General features: G+C 45.0%; 2 long non-coding RNA genes across 3 annotated transcripts; both read left to right on the top strand.

Annotated features, from left to right (window-relative positions):
- The first annotated feature begins 4,263 nt into the window (after positions 1–4,263).
- LOC111721663 lies at positions 4,264–4,625 on the top strand. Its single transcript, XR_004230540.1, has 2 exons — positions 4,264–4,293; positions 4,401–4,625. It is a non-coding gene; the product is annotated as an uncharacterized LOC111721663 (long non-coding RNA).
- A 14,286-nt stretch (positions 4,626–18,911) lies between these two features.
- Positions 18,912–20,281, top strand: LOC116420264. 2 transcript variants are annotated; one of them, XR_004230564.1, is made up of 3 exons: positions 18,912–18,995; positions 19,126–19,278; positions 20,267–20,281. It is a non-coding gene; the product is annotated as an uncharacterized LOC116420264 (long non-coding RNA). The 2 variants fall into 2 exon arrangements; XR_004230565.1 differs by having other exon boundaries at positions 18,926–18,999.
- The last annotated feature ends 299 nt before the right edge of the window (positions 20,282–20,580 follow it).

Here is a 20,580-nt window from a genome sequence, read left to right as displayed (position 1 = left end):
CTGGAGTCTGATGAGCTTGGCCCCTTCTCAGGGCTGCTGCGTTTTCCCAAGCTACATGAGGCCATTGTGGAGGTCAGCTGATGGGTCTCCTGAGAAGAAGGTTGCGCAACTTCAGCCAAGTGTAAGTATGTGAGCGGTATTCTGGGAAACAACGGCCCTCGGGGAAAAGGATGCCCACTTGGGTGTCCAGAGGACACTGAGCTAAAAACGTCCCTTCTGCCCAAACTGGTAATACCCTGGACAAGTCGTTGGCGGCAAAGCTAGCAGCCGGTTTAAAGCTTGCTCAGGAAGGGAAGCTGAGGATAGGGAAGGGTAGAGGCTGGTGTAGCACTTTGGCTAGGGGTTCAAGGGATAAAAAGCCAGCCTAGCCTCTGCCCAGGATCATTTCCAGGGTAAGGCCTGCTGATCCTGGCAGATACACTGTACCCAGCAAATGGTCGAGTGAAGAAATACCCAGGAGGCCGTGCTCCTCCTGGCTAAGCCTCTGGTCACAGACTCGCATCAGGAGGGCGGGTCCTTAGGGGGAGGAGGCCAAACAGGACAAGGACAGGAGCTTGTTCAGTCCAGAGAGAAAGTGATGAGAGAGCCAGCTCATTGGGAACCCAATTTGACTTCATATTTATTTAAACTCGACATGGGTCCTGCCTCTGTTCCACGGCCAACAAACCCAGCTAGAAAGAGCTGCTGGCTCAGTGAGACGGGACAGTTCCTGCGACTTCATTGCCTAACTACTACCTTGGAGTTCACAACCTCTAGCAATTCAAGTTAGCCTACATCAACACCAAGCACCCGGACTTGGCCGATAGCATAGCTGGCCTCTCTTCATCCATCCCAGCAGCAGCCAAGGTGCCCCAGGGGTCGCGCTGGCAAGCCCTCATCTGGTCCTGGACTGAGGCTGATAGTCGCCTTCTCGCGGCCCTGAGGCAGGCGTGCTGACCTTTCAAACTGACCGCCCCAGCGGGCAAACTGGGCCTGAAGTTGAAGTCAGGATCTGGGTACAGGCTGCGGCCTCTGGCCCTGTTTCCTCCTCTCAGATGAGGGGAATTGAGCCCCATGCTCCTCTAAGGAAGGGCACTTCCAGGCTTCCAACTCTGGGAGCCTCTGAAGAGGGGCTGGGCCCAAAGGGCAACTGGGAGGGGGAGGTCATCGTGCTGAACTCACTTGGCTCGGTCCGGTCAAGGCTTGGCCACAGGATCCCCTACTTGGTTATGCTAAGGAAGCTCCCGACTCGTCCCTCCCTGGATCGCCCCTTTGGCAGCATATGAGGTTTCTGACACCTCCTTCAGACTCAGCTGCCCAGCCTTGCACAAAATTATGGTGTGCCCATGCTTTCATGGAAAGATAAAGTAAAAACTGAACCATTGCTCAGGTTGAAGAACAGGTCAGGGAAGGAAGAGGGATGGTACAGTGCATGATGGGAAAGCTGTGGATACATAAAAGAGGTTGAAGGGGGTGCCAACCTCAACTAAGGCTAGAAACAGAGGGCCACTTTGGCGCAGCATCTAAATCATTTTAATGGTCCCAGAACCACATTGTACCTCTCTGCCAGGTTGTTCTGACTTGGTAAGTGAGAGACAATGCTGGTTTGTGACCCCGGAGGAGACAGTTGGTAGCTCCAGGTTCCCCTTCTTTCAGGGAAGTGAGGGGGCATCTTTCATGTCCCCGTCCCACCCATCTTTTAGACCAGCCATCAGGCTGCCAGTAAGGATTTCTCATGCGCCTCAGCTCCCCGGTACTGCCCTCCTGGTGACTAGCACGGGCAGCAGGGCTCGTAACTCGTGTCCTTTTCCTCCCTCCATCAGGTGGCTTCTGCCATGGAAATGATAGTAGGCGCCGGAAGGGTGAGGCGGTCGGGGATGACAGTGTTCCCAAGCTTGGAGGAGCATCAGATGCACTTAGTTAAAGTGTCTCACCGCCATGAGAGCCATCAACACTGGTGGTGTTTTGTCTTCAGCAGGGACGAGTGGCTACTTCAGGGACTGGAAAGTTTGCCTGGGCAGAAAATTGATTTCTACCACGGTGACTGCATAACTCAGGTCATAAAACTAAGTGACCGTGAGACCAAAGGGTCACTGGGTTCCATTGGAGTTCCTCAGTAAATGGACTGCCCCGGACCCCAGGCAGTAGCTCCCAAATCCAGAGGTTTGCTTCCCAACTGTTGCTAGAATCTAGGCCCAAAGACTCAGCCCCGACTTTTCTCTCTTTGCCTCGGCTCCAGGTCCCGCTCCAGCTTTCCTGGAGTTGCCTCGGTAATAGAAGCTTCCCTGCTCCCAGGCTTGCAGAGCCGATGTGCTGTTCGAGGGCTGCCCACCAAGCGCAGTTACGCTTTCAGGAGGGGCTGGCGAGGGATGGGACTCCCTCAGGTTGGAGGTCTGGGTGCCAGTTCAGCTTCCCAGCTCATCCTTCCGTTGGTCTCTTACTCCTCGCTCCACGCCAGGCATATGAGGGGCCAGCTCACGCACCCGCATCCAGGAATAGTGGCTGCAGGATCAGCCTCATGCCATGCACCGGCCTTAATGTGCTGCGCGGTATTGGAAGCCATCCCATCTAGCCCTCCTCAGCACAGGCCCCAGGCTCAGTCGGTACAGAGCGCCTCCGGTTTTAATAGGACATTTCACTGGCCAGGCTGAGATTTGTTTGCCAGAGGCCAAATCCAGCAGAGCGACTAAATTTAGCCTGTAGGGCGATGAGTCCGGGGACTAGCAGGGGTCAGGAGAATAAAAGTCACAGCGAGTAAAGCTGAAGGACATAGCGTGGGCTTTCCAATCCGAGGTTGGGTAACTCAACAGATTGTGATCCCGATTAAGGCCTTTCACGTTCTGAAACATGGACATGCGAATGTTTGCATGCGATTACAAGAGCTGCTACTATAGGCTATATGGGCTACGGAGAGTCAGGATTGAAACGTGGAGACTGAGACAGGGAGGCCACTGATCTCACAGGAATGGGACAGGAAGGTGACTAGACCCATGGTAAGGGAGATATCGCTCTGTTACAGCAGGCAGCGAGGAAGGCGCAGGAGTGAGAAGGTGATCTACCAACCTAAGCAGGAGGAGGTGCTGATGTTGAGTGTGAATGATGGGGAGCAGAGGGGCCAGGAAGGGCCCTGGGACTGTTCCAGGGTCTGGGCTGAAAGCAGCGGAGCCTGAACTCCGGGCCTGGTGGTCTTTTGAATGGGTGGGCAAGGGATGGAGAAAGGGAGGGAGGGAAGTGGAAACCAAAAGTAAAACAGTGGTCCCTGGGGAGGCATGCCTGTCCCCCTCAAGAAGGGAGTTCTTATGTGCGAACTAGACTGACCCCGCTCCTCCAGAGACTGCCCAGAAGAGTGAGATTCAGCACAAGTAGAGGCGAAAGCAAGGCTGAACTCCTTGGCTTACTGGGTTGCCTGCAGGACCCTGGTGCATGGATTCCCCTGGCCTCATTCTGCTTTGGACACTTCCTCTTATTCGCTTGCCCTGCTCCCTGTGTCTCTCCCCACCCCCAGCCATGCCTTCAACTTCAGAAAAGCTGACTCAAAGAAAACAGCAGACTGTGAGGATAATCCGCAGACTTCTCAGTCCTACTTCCTTATTGTCGGAAGAACCTCCAGGACAGGTAGGGAGAATGTGCCACGTGTGTGTGCATGTGTGCCGAGTATGTCTGTGTGTGTTCCTCTGTATGTGTGCACGTGTGTGTCTGTGTGTTCTGTGCATGTGTGTGCGTGAGTATGTGTCTGTGTTCCTGTGTACATCTGCAAGTCTGTGCACTTAAGGGTTCCACATCAGGTGCTCTCTTGACCCAACAGTCTGGGCATGATTAATGGTGGGAAGGAATTGGGCATCACTAGATCTCTACTGCTAGATTCTCTAAAGCGTGTTCTGTGTATATTTATGTTTCCCTTCATGACATCCTTGGGAGAAAAACAAGGGAAGGACTGTCCTTCATCCTTTTGACAAAATGGGAAACGGGCTCAGAGAAGGCAAATTGCCCACAGGGAGCCAAGACCGGAACCCAGGATACCTGAATCTAGTAGAACTCCCAGGAAGAAGTCTTTCCTAGGTTCCTGCAGGCCTTTGCTCCCCCCTTTAAGTGTGTCTACATCCTGTGGACCTGTGCCCAGCTAATGCCAGGCTGCTCTCTCTGTCTCCCGACTCCAGTGGCTCCCTAAAACTGTCATACTTCCTGGTGAACTATAACTCAAAAGAGCACCTGCAGAGTGAACTGGTGGGACAGCTGTACAGGCCAACTCCTGGAGGGCTGCTGACTGGTCCAGCTTATGGCACCAGCAGCACAATGAGAGCCACCATGCTCAAGGTACCGAGCTGCACTGATCCCAGGGCCTCTTCCTCACCCCCATCAGCCAAGGTGTTCTTGGGACCGAGCGTGCTTCCTGGCACCCACAGTTTTTGTTTCTTTCTTAGGCCCTCCAGCAGGCCAACCAGACCATCTCTGAGATCCGAGAGACTCAGCTCTGGTGAATGGCACGCCCCGTGCCCGCTGCCCTCAGTCTGCCGAACCCTTGAGGGTAGAGCTGCCAGCTTAGAGTTTTGCCGACCTCACACCAGACTCGGCTGTTTCTCTCCTACCTGTCCGTTCTGTACATTTTCTTCATGATCCAGTTTAACAATTGTGAAGGAGATTATAAATCTAAGTTCTCAGAGTAAGAACTAGCAGGTGCACCAGCTCACAGAGTAAATAAGGCAAGTAGCCCAAAAGAAAACCAACAAAAGTCCCCAATTCAGATATCATGTACAGTCAGGACAATGAAAGTAGGCCCAAAAGGTCTATGGGGCCACTTGCACTGCCTGGGCCTTGAAATATCGCTCTCAGTCTGTCAATAAAAACATACAAAACAAACTCAATACACAGAAAGCCAGCTTCATAGCGGCCCCATGATGTGGTGGCAAAGAATTGGAAATTGTCCGTCAGCTGGGAAACTGCTGGACAAGTGGCTGGATCTCATTGTATAACCCATGTCTAATGGTTAGTTTTCTCAAACAAGAGGTGGGGGGAGGGGGTGGGGAGACAATTTGGAACTCAACATTTTAAAAAGAGAAGGTTAAAAGTGTTTTTGCACATAATGGAAAGCCAAGGTGGGTTTTAATGATGCAAGACTGGTCTAAAATGTATAAATTTGGTCTGAAGAAGTGACTTTCAATGCCTTCAAATTAAAGATGACTTAGGAAATGGTGCACACTGACTTTTCAGTGGAAACTTTATGCTCTCTCTCTTGCGGCACCTCTTCACTGGGTTTTTATGGCCTGATGTGCCAAGGGGCAAAAGAATATGCTGTGAAAGCTTTCTGGGGCACTATGTCCAGAAGGAGGTCTCCCTCTGCCTTCCTAATTCTGGTCAGTTTAGGGAGATTGAACAAAGAGACAGAAGAAGATAATCAAAAGAGGAGCAGGAGGAGGTAAGAACAACAAGGAGGGAAGAAGAGCAAGAAGAAGAATCTTTGTTCCCCGCGCAACATTGCCAAACTAGAGACTAGATTTCTTTCTCTAGTATAAATTTCTGTGTAAAGCAGAATGTTTCTAGGTACAAACAGGCAGTGAGGTTACCTGATGGATGATTGCTGAGCCTGGGTGGGAAGGCCTGAACAAATTTTGCCTCAGGCACTTAGTAGCCATTGTGGACCCCGCAGTTTCCACTTTCCTCTTACTCTCCTTTACCCTTGAACGCTTCCCACTCCATTCTACTACCTCCATGGTAATAACTCATTTAAGTAGCAATATAGCAAATTTCTCCTCTTGTGGGAGAGCATCACAGGCGCCACTGCTTTTCGGTTGAAGTTCTACCAGGAAATTCATGACATTTTAGACATTTCTGTACAACTGATCATTTGGGGCTGCAGGTCTGTTTTCAGGTCCGTTCACACACACCGTTCCCTGGTTTCAACCCTTACCCCGGCTGATTCAGGCTGTATTTCCTTTGCCCATCTTCTGTCAAAAGATGTTTCTCTCTGAAATTCCGGAACCCTTTTCCATTATGAATCTGGGATCAGTTACTGACCATCCAGGCTGGCCTCAAGCGATAGGCACCCATGGTCATTGGTTCAGGAGCTGGGCCCCCCACAGATGCAACAATTTGATATAGGATTAAAGGCCTTCCTACTCTTCTCCTTGTGACAAAGAGGGCTGGTTCTCATCTCTGGGAGGTAAAGGGGCTGGTCTCTGTAGCCACCATGACTGTCCCGAGAGCGAGGTAACCAAGCTGAGGAGGCCCATGGGGTGACTGTGCCATTTTCTATGCTAGGTTGGGGTGCAGAGGCTCCAGGAGGCCAATATATCCCAGCTCCCAAACAGGCAATGTGGCCTAAAGGGGCTAATGTAGGGAAAGGTTATGAGAAAGAATAATGATGAATAACTACAACCACTGGGTTCAGAGATCGTGCTTTACATTCAATGGGCCGTCTCAATAATTTGAGATTTTCCTTTGTCTTTCACTGTCTATTCAATAAAGGTGGTGCCCCAGTCCTTTTGTTTCTGATATGGGTGTGTCCAGCCGCATTCCTAGGTCCCCAGTGCAGTGTGCTCTTTATCTCTACTCAACAAGGTGGTCTTGAGTCTTTTTTAATATAACTTTTTAAATAATTATAACTATTTAAAGACCCATACTAGGATAATTTTTGCAGCTATCCCTTTCTCTATTCAAACTTTTCCTTCCACTCCTCACCCCTCCCAGATAGCAAGCAGTCTCCATGTTAAATATGTATCACAGTATATCCTAGATGCAACCTGTGTGTGCAGAATTCGAACTATTTCTCTTGTTGCATAGGAAAATTGGATTCAATTAAAAGTAACCAGGAAGAAGAAACAAAATGCAAGCAGTTCCATTCATTTCCCAGTGTTTAACTTCTTTGGGTGCTGCTTCTGTCCATCATTGATCAGTGGAAACTGGGTTAATTTTCTCTTTGTTGAAGAAGTACTTCCATCAGAATCCATCCTCACTTCATATCGTTCATTGAGATATATATAATGATCCTCCTGGTTCTGCTCATTTCACTCCAGCATCAGTTCATATAAGTCTCTCCAAGGCCTTTCTGAAATCCTCTGTTGGTCATTTCTTTCTTTTCTTTTAATTTAATAGCCTTTTGTTTACAGGTTATATGCATGGATAACTTTACAGCATTAACAATGCTAAACCTCTTGTTCCAATTTTTCCTCTTGCCTCCACCCCTCCCTAGATGGCAGATGACCATGGTGTAGATGTTATTACATTAAAATATAAATTAGGTACACAATAAATTACATGACAAAACGTTATTTTGGTGTACAAAATCAGACTCTGAAATATTGTACAATTATTCAAGCATGAAGGAAATCAAAATGCAGGTGGGCATAGATATGAGATTCGAGAATTCAATGCAATGGACTCAGTCATCTCCCAGAGTTCTTTCTCTAGGCGTAGCTAGTTCAGTTCATTTTCTCCATTGGAAATGATTTGGTTGATCTCGTTGCTGAGGATATTTGATCCATCAGAACTGATCATCATATAAATAATGTTGTTGAAGTATATAATGATCTCCTGTTCTGCTCATTTCCCTCAGCATCCCAGTTCATTATTAAAGTCTCTCCAGGCCTTTCTGAAATCATCCTATTGGTCATTTCTTACAGAACAATAATATCCCATAATATTCATGGCATCACTTATTCAGCCATTCTCCAACTGATGGGCATCCATTCAGTTTCCAGTTTCTAACCACCACAAAGGGCTGCCACAAACATTCGTGCACATACAGGTCCACTTTCCCTTCTTTATAATCTCTTTGGGATATAAGCCAATAGTAACACTGCTGGATCAAAGGGTATGCCGGTTTTGATAACTCACGGGCATGGTTTCCAAACTACTCTCCAAAATGGTTCGTTCACAGCTCCACCAACAATGCGTAATGTCCCAGTTTTCCCCATCCTCAACAATCATCTTGTAAATCATGGAATTGTGTAGTAGTATCTTAAGTTGTCTTCAGTGCATTTCTGATTAATAATGACGGGCATCTTTCACTGACTAGAAATAGTTTCAATTTCCTGGCAGGTAATTTCTTACAGAATAATAATATTGCATAATATTCATATATACTGATTTTTGACATTCTCCAATTTGATATTAGGCATCCATTAATTTCCACTATAGCCACCACAAATAGAGACTTACCACAAACATTTTAGCACATACAGTTCCCTTCTTTAGTATCTCTTTGGGGTATAAACCCAGTAGAAACACTGCTAGATCAAGTATACACAATTTATTAACACGGGCTATGAAAATTCCAGTTGCTGTCCAGAATGGTTGGATTCGTTCACAACTCTACTAACAATGCATCCAGTGTAACAGTTTTCCTGCATCCTTCAACATTTCATCATTATTTTTTCCTGTCATCTTAGCAAATCTGACAAGTGAAGAGTGGCTATCTCAGAGTTGTCTTAGTCTGCATTTCATGATTAATAGTTATTTGGAACACTCTTTCCTTGCTGAGTGCAAAGTAGTTCACTTTCATCGCTCCCAATTGGCTGTTCATATCCTTTGACCATGTATCAATTCTGAAGAATGAAGCGATTTGCTAGAATTAGAGTCAATTCTCTATATATTTTGGAAATAGGGCCTTTATCAGAACCTTTAAATGTGAAGATGTTTTTAGTTTGTTGCTTCCTTCTGACCATTTGCATTAGTTTTGTTTGGCACAAAAGCTTTTAATTTGTTCAATCAAAATTTTCTATTTATGATCCAATAGGGTCTTCAGTTCATCTTTGGTCACAATTTCTTATCTTGCCTCCAAGTCGAGATAAACTATCCTATATTTCCTCTTATTTGTTCTGTAATCCTCTGTTCTTTACACCTAAATCATGGACCCATTTGATCTTATCTTGGTATATGGTGTTAAGTGTGGGTCCATGCCTAATTTCTCATACTAATTTCTAGTTATCCAGCAGTTTTTGTCAAATAATGAATTCTTATCCCAAAAGTGAGGATCTTTGGGTTTTTGTCAAACTAGATTACTATAGTTGACTATTCTGTCTTGTCAGACCTAACCTGTTACAATGATCAGTGTCTATTTCTTAGCTGTACCAAATGGTTTCAGTGACTGCCCTTTATAGTATAGTTTTAGATCAGTAAACCCACAAGGCTACTTCATTTGATTTTTTTTTCATTAATTCCATAAGATTCTTGATCTTTTGTTCTTCCATATGAATTTTATTGTTATTTTTTTCTAGATCTGTAAAATATTTTCTTGGGAAGTCTGATTAATTATAGCACTAAATAAATAGATTAGTTTAAAGAATTCTTCGCCATCTTTGTATTATATTTGTTCAGCCTATCAAGAGAACTTAATATTTTCCAATTATTTAAATCTGACTTTAATCTGTGTCGAAAGTTTTTTGTAATTTTGCTCATATAATTCCACAAACTTTCCTTTGGTAGATAGATTCCCAAATATTTTATGCTGTCAACAGTTATTATGATGGAGTTTTCTCTTTGTATCTCTTGCTTTCTGTTGGATTTTGTTGGTGATATAAAAATGCTGAGCATTTATAGGCATTTATTTTACAACATCCTGCAACTTTGCTAAAGTTATGAATTATTTCTAATAGCTTTTGGTAGAATCTCAGGTTCTCTAAGTATACCATGTTATTTTCTGCAAGAGTGATAGTTTATTTTCCTCATTGCCCACTCTAATTCTTTTAATCTCTTTTTCAACTCTTATTGCTGAGGCTAGTATTTCTAATACAATATTGAATAATAATGGTGACAGTGGGCAACCTTGCTTCATTTCACATCTTACTGGGAAGGTTCCGGATTTTTTCCCATTTATATGAATTAACACAGTAGTTTCAAATACCCACCGCCTAACTATTTTCAAGGAAAGTCCATTTATTCCTATCCTCTCAGTGTTTTTGTGGAATGGATGTTTGGATTTTATCAAATACTTTTCTGCATCTATTGAGATGATCATATGCTTTTTTTGTTAGTTTTGGTTATTGATATAGTCGAATTATGCTAATAGTTTTCCTATTGAACCAGCCCTGCATTCCACATTGTAAATCCTACTTGGTCATAGTGTATTATCCTAGGGATGATTTTCTGTAATCTTTTTGCTATTTTATTCAAGATTTTGGCATCAATATTCATTAAGTGTTCTGGTCTATATAATTTTCTTTCTCTGTTTCAACCTACCTGCTTTGGGTATCAGTACCATGTCTGTGTCATAAAAGGAATTTGGGTTGCAGCTCCTTCAGTCTACTTTTCAGATAGTTTATATAGCATTGGGTTAATTGTTCTTTTAAATGTTTAAATTCATGCCAATCCATTTGAAGGATTTTTTCTGAGGGGATTGGTTAATACTTGTTCTATTTACTTTTCTAAATGGGACTGTTTAGTATATTCTTCTCTAATCTGAACGAGCTATATTTTTTGACTGATACTTCCATTTCATTTCTAAGTTGTCAATTTATTGCATAAAGTTGGTAAAGTAACTCCCTAATTGTTAACTCAATTTCCTTTTTGTTCTGGTGAGTTCTCCTTTCATTTTTTAAGACTAACAATTTGATTTTCCTCTTTCCTTTTTTTTAATCAGACGTACTAAGGGTTTGTCTATTTTTGTTAGTTTTTCATAAGACCAACTCTTGGTTCTCTAAATTAATTCAATAGTTTTTACTTTCAATTTTATTGATCTCTCCTTTTATTTTAGAATTTCAAGTTTAGTGTTTGCCTGGGGTTTTTAATTTGTTCCTTTCTAGCATTTTAGTTTCGAAGCCCAATTCTCTTCTCTTCTCGTTCTCACACATACAAGTAGGAGGCCTCTAGAATATAAGAATTTCCCCTTATTACTGCTTTGGCTGCATCCCACACTGGTATGATGTCTCATTATTGTCATTTTCTTGGGTGAAGTTATTAATTATGTCTCTGATCACCATCTCATCTAAGTATATGTTTATAGAAGCATTATCTTACATTGAGTAGGTATTTATTGTAAGTACTCTACTAATATTTAGATTCAAGTATACCTTTTCGCCACGTTGCAGCCCTCTGCCATCCTTCCAGTCCTCTACAATAACCCCCTTCCCAGGGATTCCTCCCCTTTCCCTTGACCTACAACACTTCCTCCCATCTGCAAATGCAGCAAGTTTGGGCGCAGCCCAAAGCTGCCTGCTCAAGGCTTTGGTGTGGGTTTCCACTACATGGTTTCTGCAAGGCTGGTGAAGCCCAAAGCTGCTGGCTTCGATCTTCCACTAGAAAGGAACATCCCAACCAACAAAAGGTTTTTCTTTGATATATCACTTGTGTGTTCTGCCACCTGGCTCCCCAATCATTAAGATTCCTCAGGAGACCTCAAGCTTCATGCTTTGAAGTCTTGGGTTCAAAATGTGAGTGAGAAAATCCTATCCAAAAATGACTACTCAGACGCCTAAGTAAAAAAGCAGAAAAATTGTTTGTTAATTAATTCTCATGAGAATGAGCAATTCCACTGTGAGGAGGAAGAGAGGCTCACAGTAGAAGGGCTAAAGAGGATAAAGTGGGCAGTTTTTATAGGGTTTTGATACAAAGTTACATCATGTGATTTGGAGAACATTAAGAGATAGGTACCCCCCACAATTAATTGGATGTTTCATTCAATCACTTAACAACGAATTCCTAGTTCTGGGAGGAAACATACATCAAACGCTCATTCAGGCAGATGTTGGCCTTGACGAGGATCATCTCATGTTCAAGGTTAAGCCCCATATATCATAAAATCTCAATGGCTACCACTCAACGTACTCACAGGTCACATGAGACCTAGAAACTGGCTTAGAGGAAGTTAAATATCATGGAGTTCAGCTGGGATTCTTTAACCACTTTTCCTTCCTTCTATATAAATGATTTTATCATATTGTCTATAGAAGAACACACTCAGTCAATGCTGGGCACACACATTTCTGTCAGTTCACGCGTAGAATTTGTCTTCCGCTCCTCCAGCCTCTTTTCTGGAGGGTCATCATCTTAATAGCATCCTCTGGATGCAGCCATTTCTGACCAGGGACCGTGAACTATTTCTAATTGTTAATGTAATTCTCTAATTAAACATATTATCTCATGCCACTGATAGTTATACTCCATGGATTGTTTCCTGGCTATGGCTGGACCGCAACTATTAGGAAAAAAATGGGGATTTCCACTCCTGCGGTACATGAACTATTACCTCAAATGCCTTTTTATATTTCTTTTTATCACTTGCCCATTATCATCCAATTTGCATACATAGAGTGGACAATTTGTTCCACAGACTCCCTCCTTCATCTACTATGGCAATAATCTAAAACCTAGTTCAATTGCTGTGGCTTCTTGTGTTTTTTGGTGACAGAGTCAGCCAATATCAAATCAAAGCCCTGAGCAGTGTGGTTGAATTATCACCAGAACTGCTTGTAATCTAACTTATTTAATATATATATATATGTGTGTGTGTGTGGCAGCATGTGTGTGTGTCCTATACCTCAGCTCCATCCCACAGTCACAGGGGCTGCTCAGCCTGCAGTGGATTGCTGCAGGGGCCTCTTTCCCATCCATTAGCATCGCCTGTTTGAATCAGAGGCATCTATGCTAGTGGTATTCCCTAATTGTTTCATCCTGTCTGGAAGGAGAAAAACTTGGGCCTTAACCAACTGCCTATAACGGCTCCCAGTCAATTCCTTGGGAGGTGAGTATGTCTCCATCTAGCCTAAGTCAATAGTATACATAAAATGGGTTTTCTCAGAAGATAAAACTCCTGGTGAGGTGGGAAATATATAACATCACTTGGGCCTAACGATTTGCTTTCATAGTTTTAATTATACTTCCAAAGATGCTTTTCAGGCATCCAGCACAATGACAATCATTTCCCCAGTAAAATCCTGCTAACTTAAAAGTTACCAAAACATTTTCTAATGGTTCATTTACCATTTTCCCACTTCCCTTCCATTCAGTACTAGCAGTACCTGGCTGTACTATTTGACCTTAAACATGTCATCAATCTCGGTGTTTGACAAGTTGGTTTCTTTCTAAATTCCCTCAACATTCTTTACTACATTACACGCATGTGGATACAGTGCATTTAATCACTGACCCATCATACAAACAATACTTGTTTATTCAATATCTGCAACCTGCCTTAGCAGTGGTAAAAGTCCATTCATTTCACTTCCATCAAAAATTTCATGCTGTTTGATTTAAACCATGGGACCTCCTGGGACAACCATTAGTTATTGAGTTCACTTTGGTATTCCTCCTGATCTGACCAAAATCCTGTTCCATATGCTTACAACTGATCCATTACTCAATACACAGGCTGGGAAATAAAGGGACAGGTACCCAAGACCCATTAATGTCTATTGGGTCCCTACATATCCAGCAGTCAGTCAAGTTTAAGCTAGTGGCTATTATTTGGATTCAAGGTTTTGAAAGGCCTTTCTTACCCTCTTGGTGATACCAGTACAAAATTGCATAAATCCTTGTATATCTTTACAAAGTACAGTCTCCAACCCCTTGGTTCGGTTCCACACCCCCATTCTTCCCTAAGGTATATATATTATCCCCAATTCCTAACAATACAGTTCAAAATGTAATATCTAATACAAAATAAAGAAAGTCCCGAAGGCTCCCAAATGAGACGAGTCAAAAAGATTTTAAATACAGTGTCAGTCTTTGCTAAGTTTGTAATTTCAGCCACCCTTTCAGGTTCCTGGATCAGTCTCTACTGCCCACTTCTTTGGCGCGTCCATGGGACCATTGACTCGAGTGTGATGTGTCAACTCTGCGTTGCATCGCATGCAGGTCAACAGGATCTGGAACGGTCGCTTCCAGCTCAAAGGTCAGCTGTCTTCCTTCATGTCCAGGTCAGGACCAGTCTCCAGGCTAGGCAACATGCTGTAGATCCTAAGGAGGTCTGAGCAATAAGCCCTTTAGTTGGTTGCCAGATGTTGCGAGTACAGACATGTTTCGCCAAAACAAATCGTTGGTTTAAATGTTGATCCAAGGAGAATTTTGAGTCCACGGATAAGGTGACCATACAATACTCATGGGTGATAATCCCATCCCTCCTGAGTTTGTTCTAATTCTTAAGAAAGCAAGGGAGAGGCACCAGTCCAGAGACAGTGTGTCTCAGCAATTTAGTCAATTTGCTCTTGTAATTTCCTTATCCATCTGCTTTACTGATGAGGGTGGAGACCATGGGGTGCCATGTAGTCCCAGGATATTTCAGAGCTACAGCCTGAATCAGAGGATTTAAACTGTGAAATGGGTGCATGGTCACAGTCCTGCTCCTGTTATACCTGGAATGATATATGCTCAGGAGGGACTTTTACGATTGCTGAGGCAGTTGCTTGAGCAAGGGGGAGAGCTTCCTGCAGTCCAGATGGTCCCTACAGCTGAGTATTTGAGGATGCGCACTAAGAGGCAGCTCAATGGGGAGATCTGAAGCTTTGGAAGGCGTCCAGGGGCCTTCCTCCTTCCTGGACTTGTCATTGGGCCACCCTATTCATCCCCTGGCAAACAGGACACCCGCTGAATTGCCTGCTTTGTTGGGCGGTGCCACAGACTTAGCACACCACATCCGACCTTGAACATCCCAAGCTTCCCTAAAAATTGGGGAACTTTGTCTCATACCTGCTTGGTGTGTTCTCTGCTGTCGGGGAGGGCCAGGGCCCTCTTTTCCTCCTGAGGCCAAGGTTTGGTTCCTCTTCTCTTCTGGGTAAGGAAGTAGACTTTGGGAAAATGCAAATTAACCATCATCTCTTCCTTCCACAGTTCCTCTTCTCCAGCCGTTTCCCCTCCTCATCCAAACAGTTTCCCCTTGTCTCAAATGAATCTTGTCTTTGGTGCCCTGCCCATGAATCCCTCCATTCTTAGGCAACATAGGTTAGTTAGAATTTCATTGCCTGCCTTGTCCCAATCCCCTTTCTTTTTATTTACCATTCCCTTTCCTCCCTATTTTCCCCCAATAGATGAATAATTCTCCAGGCATATTTTGAATCCCATATATATATATATATATATATATATATATATTTTTATATATATTTATATATATATATATATATTTTTTATTATTTTCTTAAATTTTGGGGTTGATTTATCATATAATTCCAAAGTTTAACTGACCTCTTTTAAGGATCCAGCTTAACCAGAGCCAAGTCCTCCCCATCAACAATAGCATACCATTTCCTTTTCTCCATTAACTCTTGGAGGCCCTGTCCTTGAACCATTGAACATCTTCTAACAAAGGGGCCTCCTGCAAATATTCCCTAACTTGTTTGGTAATCAATCCATTTTAGACCATCATGTTCAAGGGACCGTGTTCCCCAGGGAACGATAAAAATGGCTGGATTGGTCATGGTTTTGAGAGAACCAAATCATCTTTTCTAATAAAATTGCCTCATATTTTAAAATCCTTAATATTAGCCCCTCGGCCCTTTGTTAAATTATCAACTTGTGGGACCTACTATTAAACTGCCCCCAAAGGTTAACTTCTGACTTTCTTCAAAAGTGCCGTGGCCCTGCGAATACAAACAGGCCATCCCTTTGCCCTGGGTCTAACATTTTTGACAAAAGGCTACTGGTCACTGCCCTCCCCTTAACTGCTCTTAAGCCACCCTTTTAAAAGAAAAGGCTTTTCAACAATGGAAATAATAAGGGTGACATCAACTCCTTTTAAATTTTCAAACTTTTCCTTCTGGATCCCATTAAGTATATCTGGTTTCTCCTAACAAATGAGTATATAAAGATTTTTAATAATGCATTTCATCAGTCCAGGTTCTAATATCCCCAAAATCCTAGAAACAGAGGCTCTTTTTTCATCCTACCAAGGATTCCAAGAATCCCCCCTCCACCTTAGAGGATCTCTCTTTTTTCCCCACTTACAAATGAGTTAAATTTTTACCTCCGTTTCGTTCAATTTGTCAAAATTCCAGTCCCCGTGTCCCTAAATAATTTCAAATGAATGACTTGGACAAGGTCCTCTTTTCTTCCTTAAAAGGATCATCAATCTTGTGGACTTTAACAAAATTATCCAGAATTACACAATTCTTATATACCCAAGTAGATTAAAGTTGAATATTATACAAACATTTTTTAAAAATATCAATAAGAAAAAATCCCAAACTACATATTGTCCATAACAAAAACATTTTCAAAAGGACAGAAAGGGAAACTATTACGAGTCCCTTTAATACCGGCATCAAACAGTTAATTAACCTTCCTATTTTTTCATAAAAAGAATTGAAAATTTTAAAACATCAATTAAACCTTTTTTGAAATAACCCTTTAAAGTATCATCACATTTTCTGATTATATTCTTTAACACAAAACCATTATGTATCTGAAACAAACGTTCAATCAATTAACATCTTCTAAGGGCAGTGTGTCCCCTTTAAAATCACCTTGCTTTCTTTCAAAAATGGCTGGAAACACTCTTCTCCCCTCAAAACCATCCATCTCAAGCCGTCTCTCTTGACCCTTTTGATAGATATTCCAAAAATATTAATTCTTTTGTAAATCAATCCTTTTCCCCTTGTCTTTTCCCTTTTTTTAACTTTGACTTTAGATTCGTTAATTTTAACCAAATTCCTAAAACTTATAGTTTCAAATTCCTACTTTTAAAAACAAATACCATTTAAGTAGGAGATACAAAACATGCCCCCTAATGTCTTCTAGTTTTAATAACAATAATTTTGAATTTCAATTTAAAGTCAACCAATTTAAAAAAAAAAAATTTTTTTCTTTAAAAAAAAAAAAAATTTTTTTTTTCCCAAAAAAAGGCAAGGCCAAGCAAAAAATTATTTCCCCAATTTTAATTTTATTTTTAAAAAATTAAAACCCAAAAATATAGTAATTTTCCCAAGTCAACAAAGTTGCACAAACTTTTGTTTACCTCCAAACCTTGTTTTTTCTTTCCGGCAAATTTTAAAGTTTTTTTTTACCAATTTTGAAACCTAATTTTTTCCAAAGGGTCGGGCTTCATATTTTACCCTTCCTTTTTTCCCCTTCCAATATGCCTTCTTTTCCCAACTCAATTCAAAATTCTTTAATCCCCATCTTTTTTAATTTCCTGGCGCCTTTCCACCCTTCCCAGGGCCGCTTACCCGAATCCTTGCCACCTTGAACCCCCCCCCCCCCCCCGGGTTTTTCCTTGAGGGGGCAAAAAATTTGGTTGGCCCCTGCCAAACCCTGCAACCCAAATGGGGCCCCTAAATTGCTCCAAATTTTTAGGGGGCGGCAGGGCCCCCACACCGGGGGGGTCCTCTCCCAATTTCCCAATACCGCTTTGGGCTCCCCCAAAACCTGGTTCAAAAAAAGGGCCCCGGCCCCCCCCCCCCAAGGCCCTTAAAACTTTCCCGTTCCATCCCCCCCAAAGGGGCCCTCCAGGGCCTCCCAAAACCTAACCCAGATTTTACCTGGAACACGTTGGGCTTTTCAGGCCGCCCCCCCCCCCCGCCCCCCCCCCCCCCAAAGGGGCCCTCAAAACTCTTTCTTATTTTCCAATTTTTTGAATCTCTGGGGGCTTTCAAAGGGGGGGAAAGAGCCAAGCCAGGAAAAAAAAGGGGGGGTACCCCTTAAGGGTAAGACCTTTTAAAATTCGGGGAACCCCAAAAATTGAGGGGAAAACCCTACCAAAATGTTTCAATTAAAAAAAGCAAAAAGTTTTTATTTTTAAAACTCAGAAACAATTACCAAGGGAAAAGGGGAGTCACATCAAGGGAAAAAGGGAAAAACTTTTTGGTTTTAATAAAAGGAAATCAGAGGGAGAACTTAAAAATAGGGATACCCTTAATTAGTTATTGGAAAACCAATTCCCCTTTCTAAAACCTCGGAAATCTTTCCAAAAAACAAAAACACCAAAAACAATTTAATTCAATGTTCAAAAATTTAATCCCAAGCTAAGGAACCTGAACTTTCGAAGGAATTGGTCCTTGGTTCCTCAATTCCAAATTTCTTTACTAATACCCACCGCTGGAATTCTTTAAACACACAAAAAACAAACAAACAAACCCAAAGCTCAAAATTTAAAAGTGTTGAATTTTTTCTCAGTGATGCGGAAAGACAATCGTAAGCATTTGTTCTGAAATATTTTGGGTTCTAAGTGCTCTCCCTCCCTTCTCCTATTCCCGAGACAGTCAGTAACGTGATATGCTCATACATGGGCAATCATGAAAAAACATATTTTCTAGTTAGTTATGTTGTGAAAGAACACACAAGAGAGAGAGAGACAGAGACAGAGACAGAGACAGAGAGAGAGAGAGAGAGAGAGGAGAGAGGGAGAGAGAGAGAGAGGCAGCCAAGAAATAAGGCGCGAGCTGGCAGCAGCTTACATCTGTACCCAACAACTCTCAGAGATTTAGTGTCCGATGAGAATCCGGGCCCGGCACAAGCCGCTGCCTCCCCAAGGGTCAGCGGAGGGGAAAGGGCTGGGCTGGAGGCAGGAAGGGTGGGCCTCGGGCCCAGGCAAAGGATCCGGGCCAAGGAGAGCGCGGCCTGCAGCGCTCGCTCATTCCCCGGGGGGTTGGGCGAGGGCAAAGCTTCGTAGCCCGGGGCGGTGACCCCAGACAGCTCCCGGAAGCACAAAGTACCCGATATGCCCCCGAGACCGACGTGTTCGCGCGCAAAAGCAAACCCTGCCCTCCACCTCCCCGGGGGGCAAAGGGGCTTCCCGCCTTCACAGTCCCTATGGCGGGTGTGTCCCGCACCAAACATTGTTTCAAAATAACGTTCTTTGTGAGCGAGTCTCTCTGAAGGCCTTTGTTTACGTCTGTTTCCATGGCGTTGCTAAAAACTTCCCCTGGGAAAAACATGTAAGAAGCCCTGCTGGGAAGCGGCCCCCACTTGCCTTCAAAAAGGACTGCAGGGGGCGTGGCGAGGGGAAGTCCCGCCAATCACAGAGAACCATACATGGTGGTGGAAGGATAAGCTGAGTTCCTCCAATCACAGGGACCCTTATAGGACCAGGGAGGTATAAGTAGGGGGCCGGCGGCACCGCGTGACTCTGAGGGCACTTCCGGGAGCTTAGGGCGGTAGGTGCGTGGCTGGGGCCGGGCTGGCGTGGGGGGTGCCATGCCCATAGCACCCCCAGCCCTGCCTCTGCGGGGATGGGAGGCGATGTGACCCCTCCGGATCTCGCTCAAGAGATATTTTTCTCCTCAGAACTTTGCTGAGGTGATTGGAGGCCCGGCTTCCCGCCTCTAGGCCGCCACCATGGAGGCCCTAATCCCCGTTATTGCCAAGCTCCAAGAGGTCTTCGGTGTGGTGGGCAAGGACATCATCCAGCTGCCACAGATTGTGATCTTTGGCTCTCAGGTACTGCTTGCTCTCCCTGGGGAGGGCCTGGAGGGGCAGTGGGTCTAGGTCCCCCCTCCCCACCCCCTGGGGCCTAGTTTTTCCCCTCCCCACATGGTAGGAGCTTCATCTCTCCCTTCCTCCATGGCAGGGAGGGGCAAGCTCCGCCCTCGTCCCCTCCCGCCTATCTTAGATGTCTCTCTGGGGCCCACCCTATTCCCAAGAGAGGGGGCCGCCATAACTGCCGGAGAACGGGAATTTTGAGGGAACTCGGAGGGGGGCACTAGGGGAAAGTGTGCCTCTACCAGGTAGGCCTCAGCCACTGGTATGGGATAGAGCTCTTACTGGGCATGCGCAGGGAGCCCGCCATAATCCGGGAACTCTGAGGGGAACAGTAGGGAAAAGTGCGCCACCAGCAGGTGGGCCTCAGGCACTGGTATGGGATGGGGCTCTTACTGAGCATGCGCAGGGAGCCCGCCATAATCCGTAAACTGAGGGTGGCAGTAGGGGAAAGTGCGCCACCAGCTGGTGGGCCTCAGGCACTGGAGGAGGGGCTCTTACTGCCATGTGCAGGGGAGGCGCCTCCGGGGAACTCTGAGGGGGCCAGTAGGGGAAACTGTGGCACCAGCAAGTGGGCCTCAGCCAGGGGAGGGGCCTTGCTCCTCCCCTCCCGCCTCCTGGAGAAGGTTCTGAGCCTGCTGGCGCCTTTCCTCCTGTGGAAAGGCCCGCAATGGGCCCGGGTAGAGGCTGGGAGGTCCAGGTTCAGACCAGCTACAAGGGCTCCGCCAGGCGGCCAAGGCAACCTCCTACAGGAAGGAAGCGAGGCCCAGGAACTTGTCAAGCGCAGAGGGCCCAGGAGCCCAGGCTCCGCCATGCAGGCCCAGGAGCCTCCCAGGCCTGCATTAACGAGATGGGGCAGTCAGGGACGGCAGGGTGAGCCCAGGGAGTGGTCACGGGAGGCTGCCTTCCCAAAGCCCTGACCGCCCCTTAGGCCCTGTTGTCCTTACAGAGCAGTGGCAAGGCTCGGTGTGGAAAACATCGTGGGCAGGAACCCTTCCAAAGGCTCCAGAATCTGACTCGCAGGCCCCTATCCCAACTGTGCACGTGGCCTCCCTGGAGGGCAGCAGGCGACATCCCTGAGACCTGGAGGGCCAGGGAGGGCCGGGCCAGGGAGGGAGGAGGGCAGCCTGGGCCCCACCACCTGCTGAGGGACCGCCCAGCGGATTCCTCCCTGAAGGTGACCATGCCCCAGGCCCTGGAGTCTCCAGCTTAGAGCTGGAAGACCCCGTACTCATGTACAGATAGCTCCGCTCATCCGGCTCC

Source organism: Sarcophilus harrisii, chromosome X (assembly GCF_902635505.1).
Source record: "Sarcophilus harrisii chromosome X, mSarHar1.11, whole genome shotgun sequence".
Lineage (NCBI taxonomy): Eukaryota > Metazoa > Chordata > Mammalia > Dasyuromorphia > Dasyuridae > Sarcophilus > Sarcophilus harrisii.
This window is presented reverse-complemented; position numbering and strand designations above follow the sequence as displayed.